This window comes from Sciurus carolinensis, chromosome 4, assembly GCF_902686445.1.
Source record: "Sciurus carolinensis chromosome 4, mSciCar1.2, whole genome shotgun sequence".
NCBI lineage: Eukaryota > Metazoa > Chordata > Mammalia > Rodentia > Sciuridae > Sciurus > Sciurus carolinensis.
In genome coordinates, this window is record NC_062216.1 from 83,801,456 (window position 1) to 83,820,062 (window position 18,607).

Here is an 18,607-nt window from a genome sequence, read left to right on the forward strand (position 1 = left end):
TTGATCTACCTGTCTATTTTGGTACCAATACCATGCCGTTTTTGTTACTATTGCTTTGTAGTAGAGTTGAAGATCTGGTATTGCGATATACCCTGCTTCGCTCTTTCTGCTAAGGATTACTTTAGCTATTCTGGGTCTCTTATTCTTCCAGATGAATTTCATAATTGCTTGCTCTATTTCTGTAAGGTACATCATTGGGATTTTAATTGGAATTGCATTGAATCTGTATAGCACTTTTGGTAGTATGGCCATTTTGACAATATTAATTCTGCCTATCCAAGAACATGGAAGATCTTTCCATCTTCTAAGGTTTTCTTTAATTTCTTTCTTTAGTGTTCTGTAGTTCTCATTGTAGAGATCTTTAACCTCTTTTGTGAGATTGATTCCCAAGTATTTTATTTTTTTCGAGGCTATTGTGAATGGGGTAGTTTTCCTAATTTCTCTTTCTGAAGATTCATCACTTATGTATAAAAATGCATTAGATTTATGTGCATTGATCTTATATCTCGCTACTTTACTGAATTTACTTATGAGTTCTAAAAGTTTTCTGGTGGAATTTCCTGGTTCATCTAAGTATATACTCATATCATGAGCAAATAGTGATAGTTTGAGTTCTTCTTTTCCTATTCGTATCCCTTTAATTTCTTTGGTCTGTTTAATTGCTCTGGCTAGAGTTTCAAGGACGATATTAAATAGAAGAGGTGAAAGAGGGCATCCCTGCCCTCTTTTTAGGGGGAATGCTTTCAGTTTTTCACCATTTAGAATGATATTAGCCATGGACTTAGCATAGATGGCCTTTACAATGTTAAGGAATGTTCCCACTATCCCTATTTTTTCTAGTGTTTTGAGCATGAAGGGGTGCTGTATTTTATCAAATGCTTTTTCTTGACTTTAAGTCTATTGATATGGTGAATGACATTTATTGATTTCCTGATGTTGAACCAACCTTGCATCCCTGGGATGAAACCCACTTGATCATGGTGCACTATCTTTTTAATATGTTTTTGTATGCGATTTGCTAAAATTTTGTTGAGAATTTTTGCGTCGATATTCATTAAGGATATTGGTCTGAAATTTTCTTTCCTCGATGTGTCTCTGTCTGGTTTAGGTATCAGGGTAATATTGGCTTCATAGAATGAGTTTGGGAGGGTTCCCTCCTCTTCTATTTTATGGAATACTTTGAGAAGTATTGGAATGAGCTCTTCTTTAAAGGGATTGTAGAACTCGGCTGAGAACCCATCTGGTCCTGGACTTTTCTTTGTTGGTAGGCTTTTGATGACTTCTTCTATTTCATTACTTGATATTGGTCTTTTTAAATTGTGTATGTTCTCCTCGTTCAGTTTAGGCAACTCATATGTCTCTAGAAACCTGTTGATGTCTTCGAAATTTTCTATTTTGTTGGAGTATAGATTTTCAAAATAGCTTCTAATTATGTTTTGTATTTCAATCGTGTCTGTTGTGATATTTCCTTGTTCATTCCGAATTTTAGTGATTTGAGTTTTCTCTCGTCTTCTCTTTGTTAGTGTGGCTAAAGGTTTATCAGTTTTGTTTATTTTTTCAAAGAACCAACTATTTATTTTGTCAATTTTTTGTATTGTTTCTTTTGTTTCAATTTCGTTGATTTCAGCTCTCAGTTTAACTATTTCCTGTCTTCTACTACTTTTGGTGTTGGTCTGTTCTTCTTTTTCTAGGGCTTTGAGCTGTAGTGTTAGGTCGTTTATTTGTTGAGTTTTACTTCTTTTATTAAATGCGCTCCATGAAATAAATTTTCCTCTACGTACTGCTTTCACAGTGTCCCAGAGATTTTGATATGATGTTTCTTTGTTCTCATTTACCTCTAAGAATTTTTTAATTTCCTTCCTAATGTCTTCTGTTATCCATTCATCATATAATAGCATATTGTTTAATCTCCAGGTGTTGGAGTAGTTTCTGTTTTTTACTCTTTCATTTATTTCTAACTTCAATCCATTATGATCTGATAGAATACAAGGTAGTGTCTCTATCTTCTTGTATTTGCTAACATTAGCTTTGTGGCATAATGTATGGTCTATTTTAGAGAAGGATCCATGTGCTGCTGAGAAGAAAGTGTATTCGCTATTGGTTGGATGGTATATTCTATAAATGTCCATTGAGTCTAAATTATTGATTGTGTTATTGAGATCTATAGTTTCTTTGTTCAATTTTTGTTTGGAAGATCTGTCCAGTGGTGAGAGAGGTGTGTTAAAATCACCTAGTATTATTGTGTTATGGTCTATTTGGTTTCTGAAATTGAGAAGGATTTGTTTGACATACATGGGTGAGCCACTGTTTGGGGCATAGATATTTATGATTGTTATGTCTTGCTGATTTATGGTTCCCTTAAGCAATATGAAATGTCCTTCTTTATTCCTTCTGACTAACATTGGCTTGAAGTCCACATTATCTGAAATGAGGATGGATACCCCAGCTTTTTTGCTGGGTCCATGTGCATGGTCTGTTTTTCCCATCCTTTCACCTTTAGTCTAAGGGTATCTCTTTCTATGAGGTGAGTCTCTTGCAGGCAACATATTGTTGGATCTTTCTTTTTGATCCAATCTGCCAGTCTGTCTTTTGATTGATGAGTTCAGGCCATTAACATTCAGGGTTATTATTGAGATATGATTTGTATTCCCAGTCATTTGCCTCATTTATTTTATTTTTTATTTATTTTTGACACGACATGGTTCCTCCTTTATTTGACAATTCTTTTAGGATAATTCCTCCTTTTGCTGATTTGCTTCTTTATTTTTCATCTCTTCCTCATGGAATATTTTGCTGAGAATGTTATGTAATGCTGGTTTTCTTGTGTAAATTCTTTTAGCTTTTGTTTATCATGGAAGGATTTTATTTCATCATCAAATCTGAAGGTAAGTTTTGCTGGGTATAAGATTCTTGGTTGGCATCCATTTTCTTTCAGGGCTTGGTAAATATTGTTCCAGGCCCTTCTAGCTTTTAGGGTCTGGATTAAAAAATCTGCTGGTATCCGTATTGGTTTCCCCCTGAATGTAATTTGGTTCTTTTCTCTCACAGCCTTTAAAATTCTGTCTTTATTTTGTGTGTTATGTATTTTCATTATAATATGCCTTGGTGTGGGTCTGTTGTAATTTTGTGTATTTGGAGTCCTATAAGCCTCTCGAACTTGATTTTCCATTTCATTCTTCAGATTTCGAAAATTTTCTGATATTATTTCATTGAATAGATTGTTCATTCCTTTGGTTTGTTTCTTTAAGCCTTCCTTAATCCCAATAATTCTTAAATTTGGCTTTTTCATGATATGCCATAGTTCTTGTAGATTCTGTTCATGATTTCTTACCATCTTCTCTGTTTGGTCAACTTGTTTTCAAGGTTAAATATTTTGTCTTCAATATCTGAGGTTCTGTCTTCCAGGTGTTCTATCCTATTGGTTATGCTTTCTATGGAGTTCTTAATTTGGTTTATTGTTTCCTTCATTTCAAGGATTTCTGTTTGTTTGTTTTTTCAATATCTCTAATTCTTTATTTTAATGATCTTTTGCTTCCTGTATTTTCTCTTTTAACTGTCGATTGGTGTGATCATTCAATGCCTGCATTTGCTCTTTCATCTCATCATTCAATGCCTGCATTTGCTCTTTCATCTCATCGTTTGCTTCCCTGATCATTTTAATTATGTACATTCTGATCTCCCTTTCTGACATTTATTCTGCCATCATGTCATTCTATTCTATTGATATAACATCTAGGTTTGTTTGGGGCATTTTCTTCCCTTGTTTCCTCATATTGTTCAGGTATCAGTGGACCGCTGAGATATTACAGATTTCCTCTATTGACTTATAATGTCCCTGAAGATTTCTAGTATATCCCCTCTTAGTCTTCAGTAGCCTGAAGTCTTGGAGGAAGTTGATAATGCGGTGCTCCACAAGGAAGCTGCCTCTTTAGGGATGGTGGCCTTCAGGTGGGGTATATTCCCTGCTAGTGAGCAAAAGTGCCTCCACTTGTTGACCAATGGTCATCCAATGGGGAACTAGGCTGCAGGCTGAGGCAAGTCCTGTTTGTGCCTGTGTCTCTGGTTTTACCGTCCTTGAAAACCTCACCCGGCAGGGAAAGACTCACCCGGTGGGGAGGTCTCGGTGGTCAGTTCCCTTCTAGAGGTTCCCCTCAATCCAGAACTACCACCTGGGCTGGGCTGCCTTCCTCTGCAACTTTCCCAGGGGCCCAGACCTACCTCCTGGGCCTGGGAGCCTCACCCTTCGCAGACGAGTCTCCTTAGGTTGCCCCTCCTCAGAGAAGCTGCCCGCAGTCCTGGAAACTTCGCTCTGCCCCTCAACTTGTCTCTGTGCAGCTCTTCCACCAAGAAGCTTCCTAGGTCCTGGTACCCTGCTCTGCACCTAATCGCCTGGCTATGTGGCCCCTCCTCTAAATAGCCACCTGGAGCCCTGTACAGTAGCTCCGAGTCCCAGCAACCTGCCGCACGCCTCTTCCTCTGGGCAGCCACCCGGTGTTCTGGTGCGGTTGCTAGGAGTCCAAGCAACTCACTGCACACCTCCTCTTCCCGACAACCGCCCGTAGCCCTGGTGTAGTCACTCCGAGTCCAAGTGACCCGCTGCGCTCCTCCTCCTCCTCTGGGCAGCCCCTGGTGTTCAGGAGCGGTCACTCTGAGTCCAAGCAGCTCGCAGTGCAGCTCCTCCCCTGTGCAGCCGCCCGGAGCCCCGGTGGGTTGCTCCGAGTCCAAGCGCTGTGCTGAGTGGCCTCCTCTATGATGCTCCCAGTTGTCCAAGTTCACTGCTCCAGCGGGGGAAGGGGTGTCTCATTGGGCAACTCTACTTCACAAAGTTCCCTGCGTTCCGGGGCTACCACCCCATCCGGGACACCTCCCCAACGAGAGAGACTCACCCGGTGGCTTTGAGTTGGTCCCAAGTCTCTCAATATCTCCTCTTCTTGAATCCTGAGTCCTGGAGCAACATGAAATGCAGCCACCCTCTAGTCCACCATCTTGAAAAACCCCCAATTCCTAGGTCTTTAATCCACTTTGAGTTTTCTTTTATGTAGGTTGAGACATAGGGATCTAGTTTCATTTTTCTACATATGGATATCCATTTTTCCCAGCACCACTTTGTTAAGAAGGCTAACTCTGTCCCATGTGTGTTTTTGGCACTTTTGTCAACTATCAAATGACCGAGTCAAGGTAGATTTGTCTCTGCTTATTCTATTCTATTTCATTGGTCTTCACGCCTGTTTTGATGACAGTACCATGCTGTTTTTATTACTATAACTCTGTAGTATAATATGAGATCAAGTATTGTGATGCCTCTAGCATTGCATCTCTTGCCAAGAATAGCTTTGGCTATTCTGGGTCCTTTGTCCTTCCATATCAATTTTAGGACTGTTTTTCTTTCTAGTTCTGTGATGTTTATAACTGGTATTTTTGATGAGGATTGTATTGAATCTGCAGATTGCTTTTGGTCATATAGCCATTTTGACAATATTAATTCTGTCTATCCATCAACATGAGACGTCTTTTCATTTTCCAAGGTCTTCTTCTATTTTTTTCTTCGGTGTTCCTTAGTTTTCACTGTAGAGACATTTCACCTCATTAGTTATATTTATTCCCAAATATGTCTTTGAGATTATTATAAATGGAATGCTTTTACTGATTTTTTTTCTGATTCATTATTGGAGTATAAAAAGCTATTGATTTTTGTATGTTGATCTTGTATTCTGCTACCTTGCTGAATTTGTTTATTGACTCTAGAAATCTTCAAGTGGCATTTTTTTGTTCTTCTACATACAGGCTCATGTCATTAATCAAGAGATCATTCTACTTCTTCTTTTCCCCATTGTATTCCTTTAATTTCCTTCTTTGCCTGACTGCTCTAGAGTTTCATTTTGTAGGGGAAATGAAAATAGACATCAGTATCTTATTCCTGATTTCAGAGGAAATGCTTTTTCAATTTTTCTCTGTTCAGTGTGAGGTTGTATTTGCATTTTTAATGTATAACCTCTATTATGTTGAGGTAAATTCCCTCTATCATTAGTTTCTTTAGAATTTTTACTATGAATGAATGCAGGATTTTATTAAAGTCTTTCTGGATCTATTGAGATGATCATGTGATTCTTGTCCTTAATTCTATTTATGTGGTAAATTACATCTATTGATTTGTGTATATTGAACCAACCTTGAATCCCTGGGATGAAACCCTCCTGATCATGGAGTACAATCTTCTTACTGTGGTTTTTTTTTTTTTTTTTTTGTTTGTTTGTTTGTTTGTTTTTAGGGATTGAACTCAAGGGCAATCAATCACTGAGCTACATCCCCAACCCTATTTTATGTTTTATTTAGAGACAGGGTCTCATTGAGTTGCTTAGCACCTCACTGTTGCTGAGGTTGGCTTTGAACTTTTGATCCTCCTGTCTCAACCTCTGGAACTGCTGGGATTACAGATGTGTGCCACTGCACCTGGCTTCTTAATGCATTTTGCTAATTAAGGATTTTTGTATTTATATTCATCAGAGATTTTGGCTTGTAGTTTTCTTTCCTGGACATGTTTGTCTGGTTTTTGTTTCAGGGTGATAGTGACTTCATAGAATAAATTTGGCATTGTTTACTTCTAATTTGAGGAAAATTGGCATTAATTCTTTAAAGATCTGGTAAATCTAGGCTGAGAATACATCCGGTCCTGTAATTTCTTTTTTGGAAGACTTTTAATTATTTCTTTAATCTCATTAGTTGATACTGTTTTATTTAGGTTTTCTATATCCCATTGGTTCAATATGAGTAGGTTCTATGTGTCTAGCAATTTGTCAATATTTCAGATTTTTCAGCTTATTGGAGTATAAATTTTCAAAACACTTCCCAATGATCTTCTGGATTTCAGAAATCTCTGTGGTAACATCTCCTTTTTCCATCTCTTGTTTTGTTGATTTGAGTTTTTTCTCTTTTATTTGATTAGTTTGGCTAAGGATTTATCAATGTTCTTTATCTTTCCAAATAACCAACTCTGCATTCATCCTTTTTATTGTTTTTTTTTCTCAGTTTCATTAATTTTATCTCTGATCCTAATTATTTTCTGTCATCTACTGATTTTTAAATAAGTTTGTTCTTGCTTTTCTAGGACTTTGAGGTTTAAAATTAGTCTACTTATTTAGGATCTTTCTTTTTTGTTCCTTTTTTTTTTTCTTATTTTTTCTTTTAGGCACTCAATGCTATTAACTTTTCTTTTAGAACTGCCTTTATATTGTTCCATAGGTTTTGATACAATGATTTTCCATTTGCATTTGTTTTTAAATTAAAAAAAAATTTCCCCCAATTTCTTTTATGACTATTCCTTGTTCAAAAGGTATTATTAATCTTCATGTGTCAAAATAATTTTTGGTTTTTTATCTTATTATTGATTTCTAATTTAACTCCATTATGATCTGGTAGGAATCAAGGAATTACCTCTCTTCTTTTTTGTATTTGCTAAGACTTGCTTTGTGTCCTAAAATATGGTCTATTTTGGAGAAGGTTCTATAAGCAGCTGAGAAGAAAGTGAAGATGGTTATTGATAGATAAAATATTCTATAGATCTGTTAAGTCCATTTGATAGATAGTACTTTTTAGTTCTATTAATCAGTGTTTGCTTAGTTTATGTCTGGATGACCTATGCATTGGTGGGAGAGGTGTGCTGAAATCACCCAGTATTATTGTATCAGGGTCTATTTAAGTCTTTATATTGAGTAGGCACACAAACATTTGGGGAATAAATATTTACAATCATTAAATCTTATTGTTGGATGATTCCCTTAACCAGTATGAAACAACCTTCTTTGTCTCTTCTGATAAGTTTTGACTCAAAGTCTACCTTGTCAGATATAAGAGTTGCTACTTCTGCTTGATTTGGTCTTCAATTGCATGATACATCTTTTTCCATCCTTTCACCTTCAGCCTGTGAGCATCTCTTGTTACAACGTATGTTTGGGTCTAGCTTTTGATCCACTATGTCTTTTGATTGGCAACTTGAGAACATTTACATTTGATGTTATTATATAGAGGTGATTTTTATTTATTGCCATTTTAATCAATTTCTAATGTTTAATTCATACTTGATTCTCCTTTAACTGATTATTCTACTAAGACTCATCCATTTGTGGGTTTGATGTTTATTTTTCATTTATTCTGTGTATAACATTTCATCAAGTATGCTTTGTAGTGATGGCTTAGTGATTAGGGTTTTTGTTTGTTTGTTTGTTTGTTTCTACTTAACATGGAAGGTTTCTATTTGATCTTTAATTCTGAAGGATAGTTTTGCTGGATATAGCAATCGTGGTTGGCACCTGTTATCTTTAGGGCTTAGTATGTATTATTCCAATCCTCTAGGCTTTTATGGCCTACGCTGAGAAATCAGTAGAAAGTCTAATTGGTTTACCTCTGAATGAAATTTGTTGTTTTTCAATTATAGCTTTAAAATTTTTTTCTTCTGTATATTAGACATTTTAATTATAGTGTGTCCCGTTGAAGATCTTTTTTTGATCTTGTCCTTTTGGGATTCTAAATGCATCCTGTGTTTTGATTTCCACCTCATTTCTAAGGTTTGGGATTTTTTTCTGATATCATTTTACTGAAAAGTCTTTGCATTCCTTCAGTTTGTATCTCAGTACCTTTTTCTTCAATTTGATCCCTTGACATTATCCCTGACTTCTTATCATTTCTGGTCATGGTCTCTTACCAATTTTTCTTTATCATTCAGGTTGTATTCAAGATTATATACTTGGTCTTTGAGGCCTGAAAACCTATATTCTATGTGGTTTAATCTGTTGGTGATGCTTTCACTTGAATTTTTAATTTTATGTATTGAGTCTTTCATGTCTAGGATTTCTGCTTGATTCTTTTAAAGAATTTCTATCTCTTTATTGAAATGTTCTATTATTTCGTGTATAATCTGCCTTGGTTCATTATATCTTCCTTTAGTTCATTGAACATTTTAATTATCAACTTCTAAATTCTTTTTTGAGGCATTTCTTCAACTGCGGTGACAACGGGCTTAGTATTTTTTTGCTACTGGGAATTGAACCCATGCGTACTTTACCATTGAGCTACATTCCTAGCCCTTTTTAGTTTTTATTTTGAGTCAGGGTCTTGCTACATTGCTTAGGACCTTGCTAAGTTGCTGAGGCTAGCCTCAAAGTTGTAATCCTTCTGCCTCAGCCTCCTGAGTCACTTGGATTGTAGGCATGTTGCACTGCGCCCACTCATTGGGGTCAGTATTGTTGAGAGCTATTTGGGGTGACTTGTTCTCTTGATTTTTTTTTTTATACATTTAGTATTTCTACCAATCTTAATGGATGGTTTTCTCTTTTAGTTTTCTCCTTGCTATGTTTTCTAAGTTGGACGAATGTTTTAGGGTCAATATTTTGGTTCAGTTTGAACTTGTTAGTATGTCTAGTCTCTATTGCCACACTGAGAGGAGATACTAATCCCCAGTATTTATAGGCACTTCAGAACAATGCCTTATATTAATGAAACTTAAAAAATTATTTTAAAAAAGTGTTCTTCATCAGTCTACTAAGCTGAGTGGTAAATGGGAGTGACTTTTTTGAATTGATTAAGAAATTAGATAATAAGCAAAACATAATAACTTAATTATATTTGGTTCTCTGGTTAGCTATTTTCTCACTGCTTCAATTCTGGGCTGCGGAGGATTTGAGACTCATTATCTATTTCCCCTGCATTATTTTCTGGGAGCTAATTTCTTTATTTATTATTCTTGCTGAGGTTTATTAAATAGAATACTTTCCTTCTGGTGCTTCAGTTATCATGCAGTTGTTTATTTTCAGTTCTGGTCAAAAGTGATCAAACCTCTTAGGGTAGTTTGTATGCAGAATTTTACTCTTTCTTCCCTGGCCAGCTCTGACAATCCCTCTGTTTGGACTCTTAGACCATGTGCTGGGGTAGGCTGGTGTGAGGGGTCAATCTATTCTCCATCTCTTTCTAGGCCTGAAAAAGGTGACTTAGGGATCTCCAAATTTGGTCTGGATTTAATTGGTCTCTTTCTCCCATTTCTCCCCTCCACCCCAGCATAAGCCAGACTCCTTATTTCAGAGCTCATATTACCTGCTTTAAGTGAAAGAGTAATTCACTCTTTTCAGTTTTGTAGACTCAATTTGTTGGTGCTGAATCACTGTCTTGAATCACTCTTGGGGAGCTGCTATGATAATGTAGTTTCCTCTGAACCACCTTATTCTATTCTCTGGTTCTACTCTAGGGTTGAGTAATAGGCCACTATGACTGAATGGCATAAAGCAGGTTTCCTGTAGCCCCCACTGTCACCAAATATGAACCTCCAAGTCTCTGTCCTCAAATGTAGTCATGCCTGGCTTTTCAGTTTCCCTGATCCTTTTCGGTTGGTCATTGGTGCCACAGTGATCAAAGGGAGAGCAGTTTTCACTCTCTTTACTATCCCTGTCTTGAATCTCCCTGGATTCGCTGTTCTCCATAGTGTTTTGGGATTGTGATTTGCCAGGAGCACTTTAGGTCATGCAGTAAGCACTGGCTGAAATGAGATTCAGCATAAATTCCTCAAGGTGAATCTTTACCTCAGTTCTTCACTTAGAAGTTGAGAAACACAGAGCACATTTCAAATACTAGTTTGCTCTGCAGTCTTTGTATCAGCGAAGTATAGACTGTCTTCTGCAGGTGTCGAATTTGTCCACTGTGTTTCTTCCCTTTTGTGTTGCCCCTTCCTCTGTGGTAACACAGCACAACCGCTGCTTCCTGCTTGGGTATATTCTTTTATAGTATCCATTCACAACACCAAAATCTCTGGACTTCTCTGAATTTCCAACAGACAAGTATTGACTTATAATGATTTTCTTCAGACACCCACCTCAATATGAAGTCATAATCTGGTTGTTTCAATTCTGAACAGTAGAGCAAGTAAGAAGTGACTCCTTCCTCTACTCTGCTATCTTGGAGCCTCTGGACTTTTAAATTTATACTGTGAATTAAACAACACTGGTTTGATTGGAATACCTGGAGTGACTGGCAAGTGGCTGGAGTCCTCAATTATTTTCCTTCCTGGAAAAAAAGTACTCTTGAGTAGAGAGTTGATAAACTTGCTGTTTGGAAACTCTGATGATGATGGAGAGCATGACATGAAAGGTCTAGAGTTGTCCGTCTCCCAAACTCCTCCTTCCAGGGCAAAGCCCATATTTGAGGGTTATGGGAGTAAATTCCCAAACAAAGGAGGATCACCTCTTGGCATTGCACACAATCCTGCTGACTGCGATAGAACTTGGAGCACCAGGATGTGGGTAGCTGCCTCCATCAGGAGCACCCTTCCCAGATCCTTGAGGATGCTTTAATTCATGTTGGGTTCATTAGCTTCCTGAATCTGAGGATTGTTGTCTTCAAAATTTCTATAAAATTCTCAGTCCTTATATACTCAAATATAGCCCTTTTCCATTCTTTCTATTGTTTCTTTCTGGATCTTTGGTAATTGATTTACATATCCTTATATTTCTAGTCGAACAATGTATGAACCAAAGACAAAAATTCAAATGAACATTAGAATGCAGTTATAAACCAAATGACAAGAAGAAAACTTCAAATTCATGCCCTGTTAATGCTATATATTTTGAGAAAAATATGTAATCCCAAGTACTTGCATTAGTAAAAAAAGAAAAATTTTGCACTAAGCAAATGTCAAGAAATGATTTACAGTCACTGCAAAATAAGTAAATAAATAAACAAAATATAGAAGGAAAAAATAAAGTAAATGCAAAAATCTGCCTCTTATTCCCTTATTTCTCTTTTGCTTTCTCCTCAGACATGCAAGCATTACTCTCCACTTAGGAGCGGATGGCCTCTCTCTCTCTCTCTCTCTCTCTCTCTCTCTCTCTCTCTCTTGTTTCTCTTCCTGAAGTCTGTTGGCTTTCTTCCTGCTGTTATTCAGGTCTTTGCTTTACTATGATCTTCTCTTGAGGCTCTTCCTGACCTACTCCCTCCCCAACAACAACAACAACAACAACAACAATAACAACAACAACAAATCAAACTCCTATTCCTACTCTTTACCCTGATAGATTTTTATATTCATTTATACAAAAATATCTTTCAATTAACACAATATGCTTTTTACATGTTTATTTGCTTATTTATTTACATTGAAATTTAAATTTCATTAGGAAAGGGATTTTGAAACATTTTTTTGCAGCACCATAAAGTTCAACTAATAATTGGCAAGCAGCAGGTACTTAATAGGAAAATGATATCGAAGGATGTAAAAATAAGCTACAATATTAACAAATGTTTTTTTCAAATACTCCTTTGAAAAACATAAAAATAAACAACTGTCAATTTATTTTTTAAATAAGGAGACATTTTAAAAGTATAATTTAAAAGAATTTTTAAAAGCTATTTTTAAAAGTATCCCAATAGATGACAAAGTATATTAAATAAAAGCTTTCCTTGAAAATGCTAGATAAAAGTGAATTAAGAAGAAACGGAAAACCTAAGAGGTAAGGACTAAGTTGTGCAAGTTTGATTTCCTACAGTCTGACTATACCAGAAAAGGAGTTGTTCTCAAGAACAAGGCCATGAAAAGAAACCAGAGCCTGGTGCTTAGAATGACCATTCATATCTTATAACCAGTCACGAGTATGGTACTCCAAACAGTGAAAGAACCAATGTTCCTTAGTGCTTGGAAACTGGACACAGGGTTCTATTGAATCATACTGCTTCAATCGTAGAACATATGTTAGTACCCTTGATCACATAAAGTGGTCTTCTATCCTTGAATCCTTAAGAAGGTGACATATCTCTGTGTTGTAGCATTGTCACTGATTTCACCAGAGGAGAACCTGCTAATGCAATTGGTATTAGTAAAGAGCCAAGGGTCAGGTCTCGTGTATAGAATTCAGTGCTTATTCCTGCACTATTCTGACACTTATTCCAGAATAGTGGTGGAACTTCAGCTAGGTACTGGTCCTTCCTTTATGAGGTCTCTTCAGAAAAGCTTTTCCAGACACCAGTTGTGTGGGATCTCTGGACATTTACCCATAGTTGGACAAATGAACCTGAATGAGTTTTTCAATAGAAGAAATCAAATCAACTTTTACAAAGAAAGCAACAAACCTAAATAGTTTTCTAATTTAATTTGAAAAAGTATTCTAGGAACAAGTAAGTCTAATTTTACATAAATTCTTCCAGAGATGAGAAAAGGAAAGGCTCTTCACTCTAATTTTTTATCAGCTTATCATATTTTGATATCAAAACTAGACAAGTACAATATAATCAAGGATGGCCAATATTACAGATGCTCATAGATGTAAGTGGTAGTTATAGAAGTAAAGAGGAGATGAAGAGGAGAGAGGAAAACAAGGGTAAGGATAGTAATATCTGAATATAGTAATGGCATTACTAAAGACATATCTATTTTCTAGAACAAGGAATAGAGTATTAAATATATTATTTACAGTTATAAAATGAATGACAAAAGCCTTTAGATAATTTAAAAATTGGCTAGTAAATGGGCTAAAAATGAAGGAAGAATGTGAATTAAATTCTCATCTTTAGTACTAGCAAGTTAAATATATATATTTTTATTGCTAATGGATTAGGAAATGAAAGATGAAAATTTTATTTAGAAATATTCTATTAAACAACAGATGAATTAGAAATAAAGTGATTAAAGATGGTTTCTTCTGGAGAGTGGGTCTTAATGTGAAGTTTCAGTGGAACACCATTACTTTCTTTATTAGTCTTTCTGTACAATTTGATCTTTAGCCAATGCATATGGCAATTTCATTAAAACATAAAATGTAATTATACTAGGTCCTGGTTTAAATTTATATCATGGTTTCACCCTAATATTTGATTTATGATAGATACTTGGAGCCTCCAAGATCCTGCAGAACTTAGCCTTCTCCCTCAGTCCCCATGGTCCTCAGTCTCTCCCCCACACCCCCATTCTCCAGACACAGAGATCTTCCTGCTTCTCAAAGGGTCACATTCTCTCCCACTCCAAAGTCTTGTTCTTGATGATGTCTCCATTTGGGACGCTTTTTGTCATAAAGTCTTCTTTCTCCCTATTATGTTAGCCCAGTGAGATATCATAGTCATTCTTCAAATCTTAGTTCAAAATCACCTCTTCTTAAAAGCCTTTAAGTTCATCTTCTGCCCCTGTCAGATTTCTCTTTCATACTCTCCCCCCAAATCATAAGTTTATTTTAGTAGCACACTTTTAATTTTGAAATTTCTTATAATTATTAGAATATGATTAAAGTTGGTCCTTGTGGTTAGACACTAAGGATTATGGTATTATGGATGTGTGTGTGTTCATCATTAGTTCCCTGCTTCTTAACTGTGCATAAAACAGATGAAAAATAACTATTGAATAAGTAAGTGATTCAAGGATTGAATAATGAATGATGAGTTGAGAAAACAATGTTGGGTCATTACATATTGTGAAAATTTGTAATTCATTTTTTCTCCTTCAGCTTAAGGTGATAGTTGGAATCATGGTTTCTGTTAAGATCTCTAGTTCATGTTTATTTTTGCTGAACTTTAGCAACTTGGAATTCACTTTTGATATTCTTAGTAGTAAATAGTTTTAATATTGCCCATATATTCCCAGAGTATATACTATTGATTTGTATGATTGATAAGCATTCAGAGTCCATAATAAGATATGTTTCTTTATTCACAATTCAATACAACTGGTCAGTCTTCCAAAGTATTCATCACTATATTGGATTTTCATAATAGCAAGTTCTTCAGGGAAAGGAATTTTTGCCCTCATTATTTTTCTTATTATTTTAGGTCTTTATTTGAGTTTCTTTACATCATTTAATTCTTACAACAGTCCTGTTACAGATAAGGAGTCTAAAATTTAAGAATTACATGTCTTGTTGAACATCATATAATTAGAAGTAGAGTAGGAAGATGATTCTTCCAATTCTTTGTAAAGTACTCTTTTTAAAAAATCCCTTTCACCTCTTGTTAAGGAATCACTAATCATGGTAGAATGAATTATTGTTCCCAAGTAGTTGCTGCCTCCATGAAAGAGAATGATACATCCTTATCCACTGCTAAATAACCCATTTCCTCCCTAGGGAAAAATACGCTTTACTGCTTTGTCATGTGAGTTACTTTGAAGAATGTGAGGGAAAGTGATATATTCCGTGTCTATACAAAAGTTTTAAGATTCATTGGGTGTGGCCATTGCTCATTTCCTTCTACAGTAGGGACAATACATTTCATATATATCTTACTTCTTCAGCCTGGGTCCTAGAGTGAGGAAAAAGTGAAGTTCTAAAGTAGAACTCACCCATAGCCGACATGTAACATGAACAAGAAATGAATATTTGTGTTTCTAAACCATTAAGGTAAGTATGTTGTTACTAAGGAATAACTGAGAAAGTACTAACACATTAGCTAATTCAGCAATTACTGTATATCAGGCATTATACTAAACATTTTGATTATATTATACCATGTAATATTTTTCAAATCTATGAAGCTAATGCAATTAATGAAGAAACCAAGCTTTGGAAAATAATGTAAGAGTAGAATGGAATTAGAATTGAAAACCAGACTAAATGACACCTGAGACTGGGTAATTGATTCCTTTGTCAAAGTTCCTCCATTCATCCCAGCATACATGAGACTCAATACTTTAATAGATTAAACTTCAAGTTTTAAATACTTTGAAACATTATGGAGTTTTAAATACTTTGAAACATTATGCTTTATTAAGCACTTCCAGGATATGAATTACCCAAGTGGGTAGAATTAGCACAATGAGAATATATCCACTTACTACCCTGGGTGAAAGATAACAAGCCGTACAATCTTACTTTCTGCTATGCATGCAGGAGAGTATTCTATAATATGAAATTTAGCCCATTTAGTCAATATCTCTTTACATAACTATTTATATGTGTTAGTTTTAGCTGCTGTGTTAGGGGTTCAAGCTCAGTTAGGGCCATAGTTATTTTGAAAGGGAGCAGTCATCTATCTTTAAGAAAATCTGGTGTATAATTTTTCTTTCAAAGAGTTAAATGTTAAATATTTGAAATATCACCCTCTCCCAATTGCCTTATGTGCAAAATGGAGCTGAAAACACTTCACTGCTTATTGACTAGGAGCTGGAAATAAATTATCTCTGCAGGAATTTTAGAACTCTATGCTTGGTGATTAATCGTTCTGTTTGCCCATCATCTGATGGTTGAGACCTAGAAAAAGATTAGCATAGTGGAACAAGAACTGGTCTGCAAGACAAGACCCATATTCTAGTTCTAAATTCTGCTGCTGGCTTCCTTGAGGTTTCCTTTCTCAGCAAATCTCTCATGCTATATGGATCTCATGTCATCTTTTCATTGTCCATTTTTCTCTTTTAAGTAATGAAGGAATAGAACACATTCCTTTTTGCCTGTTAGCTTGAAAACCACTGATTCTAAATGGAATAAATGTAAATACATTCAGCTTTCCAAATGCAACTATGGGTTGAGCTATTTCCAACATATATCATGCTGCCAAGTTCAAGATGATATAGAAATTTCTTATAGTTATAATTATGCTTAGCCATATTCTTTGCAATGAGTGTGTCTCTTCTTGAACGACTGTATTTAGCATGAATTCTTTCATAAGTGATCACTTTTTCTTTTAATTATATTAATATTTTCTGATTTTTAATATTTCAAAATCCACAGTGTTTCATCTATTAATAGATAATAACATGTTTATGAGGCAAAGTTTGATTTTAGAATATCAAGGTGCTAGCAACTGCCATCTGCCTATATTAATGGTCTTCTATATTGTTTTTTTTTTGGTTCATTTTCCTTATTCTCACTATTTAGAGTATGTAGTTATATGAACTATATTTGATAAAGGCATAAAAAAGTATAAATATATATACTAGTATGATTTTAAATTTTATCCTTCATTGCTCATATGAAGAAAATCTAATGATCTGTAGGACAGTAGATTCAAATTAGAATTTTCACCTAAAATTTACACACTGTTCTTTCTTATTAAGCAACTAAAATAATATCTGTTTAAAATACGTGATAATTTATTCAAATCTTGCTCCTGAGCCATGCTGCATAGCCATTCTATGAATGCAAGACGGCACTCAGTGTAGCATCCAAGCCACCATGCTCTCCTGCATCTGGGGAGCATGTCACACAGAGCTTGATTACTTCACCTAACAGGCTCTTAGAAAGATGGACCCTCATGAGGCAGCTTGTAGCGATACATTAGTGTGGCTTGTGTTAGAGCCAATTGCCGTCTGACCTCTCCTCCCAGCAGAGGCAGTGTAGTGCCATCTGTACATCTTTTAGTCACATTAAATCATGTCATTTAAAGGACCTCTGAATGTGAATGAGTTTACCTTATGCTTAGGAAAGAAATTAGTCCAACTGCTGAACTACGAGTCCATGTTCATTTGCACTCTCCAATTTTCATATTGTTTCAATCCTTCCTTTTCTAGACTGGTAATAGCACACTCAGAGATTGTATCTGTTTAAAATTTGCTACTTTCATAGCTAGGATATCACTAATGGTAAAAAAAAAAAATCACTAAGATAATTCAAACTCTCTATTTATGTGTCAGATAGATCTGAATGTTGGAGTCCAAACTATTCCTTCTAACTAGATAGGATGTTTTCAGGCAGTTTGGCCAAGTGGCTGCTTTGCTTGCCTTTCATGTATACCTACATAAAGAACCAAGGCATTTCACAAGACACATGTCACTGCAAGGAAAGAGAAATGAAATTTCCAAGTCTGTCGAAGGAACCTCTTTTGGGCCAATGGGCATGTGAATGGCCTTGGCCTGCGCAATCACCATGTCCTGTTACCCCAGGCCCAGTCATTTTACTTCCCCCACAGGGAAAATAAAATGCACACATGTTAATAGACTGAGGGGAAGACTGTCTCTTAGAGATGAACTTACTGAACATGTAGAACGTGATCGTTAGTGTGTCAGTTACCATCTTAACGGATACATAGGGTGTATCTGCCTGTGATCAGAGAGAGGGAGTCCTCATTACTTTCACTCCGTCTTTTGGCACAGCTGCAATCGAACGAGGAATAGGATCTCTGGGTCCCTGGTCTTAAAATTTGCATGTTTTTTACTTGCTTATTCAAGTCATTGTGTCTCAGAGTGTAGTCTCTGGAGTAGCAGCATTAAAATCACCTGACAACTTGCTTTAGAAATGCTCATTCAGGGGCCTCTCCTCACAACTTCTGAATCAGAACCTCTAGGAAGAAGGATTTAGGGTTTAACAGGCCCTTCAGGTAATTCTGTTGGAAAACACTGGTTTATGTTATTGTAATTGAGTTTCTGGTCATCTTCAGTTGAAGTCCTAATTTAACAGGGATAAAAAATTTCATAGCAGTACTAATTATGAATTAGAAGAAATTTAGTTTTGGTTTAAAAAGTGTTATCTCTTGATGATGTCAGAGACCTAATTTTGCATAGAGAGACTCTCAGGAGATCCCCACAATCTCTGGTCTCAGGTTAGCCCAGTACCAGCTTAGCCTCAAATGGGTCACAGACTATTTGGAGCTAAACACTGAAGAAACTTCCATCTGGGACTTCAAATCACTAGAATTTTAAGACTAGGAGATATGGTTA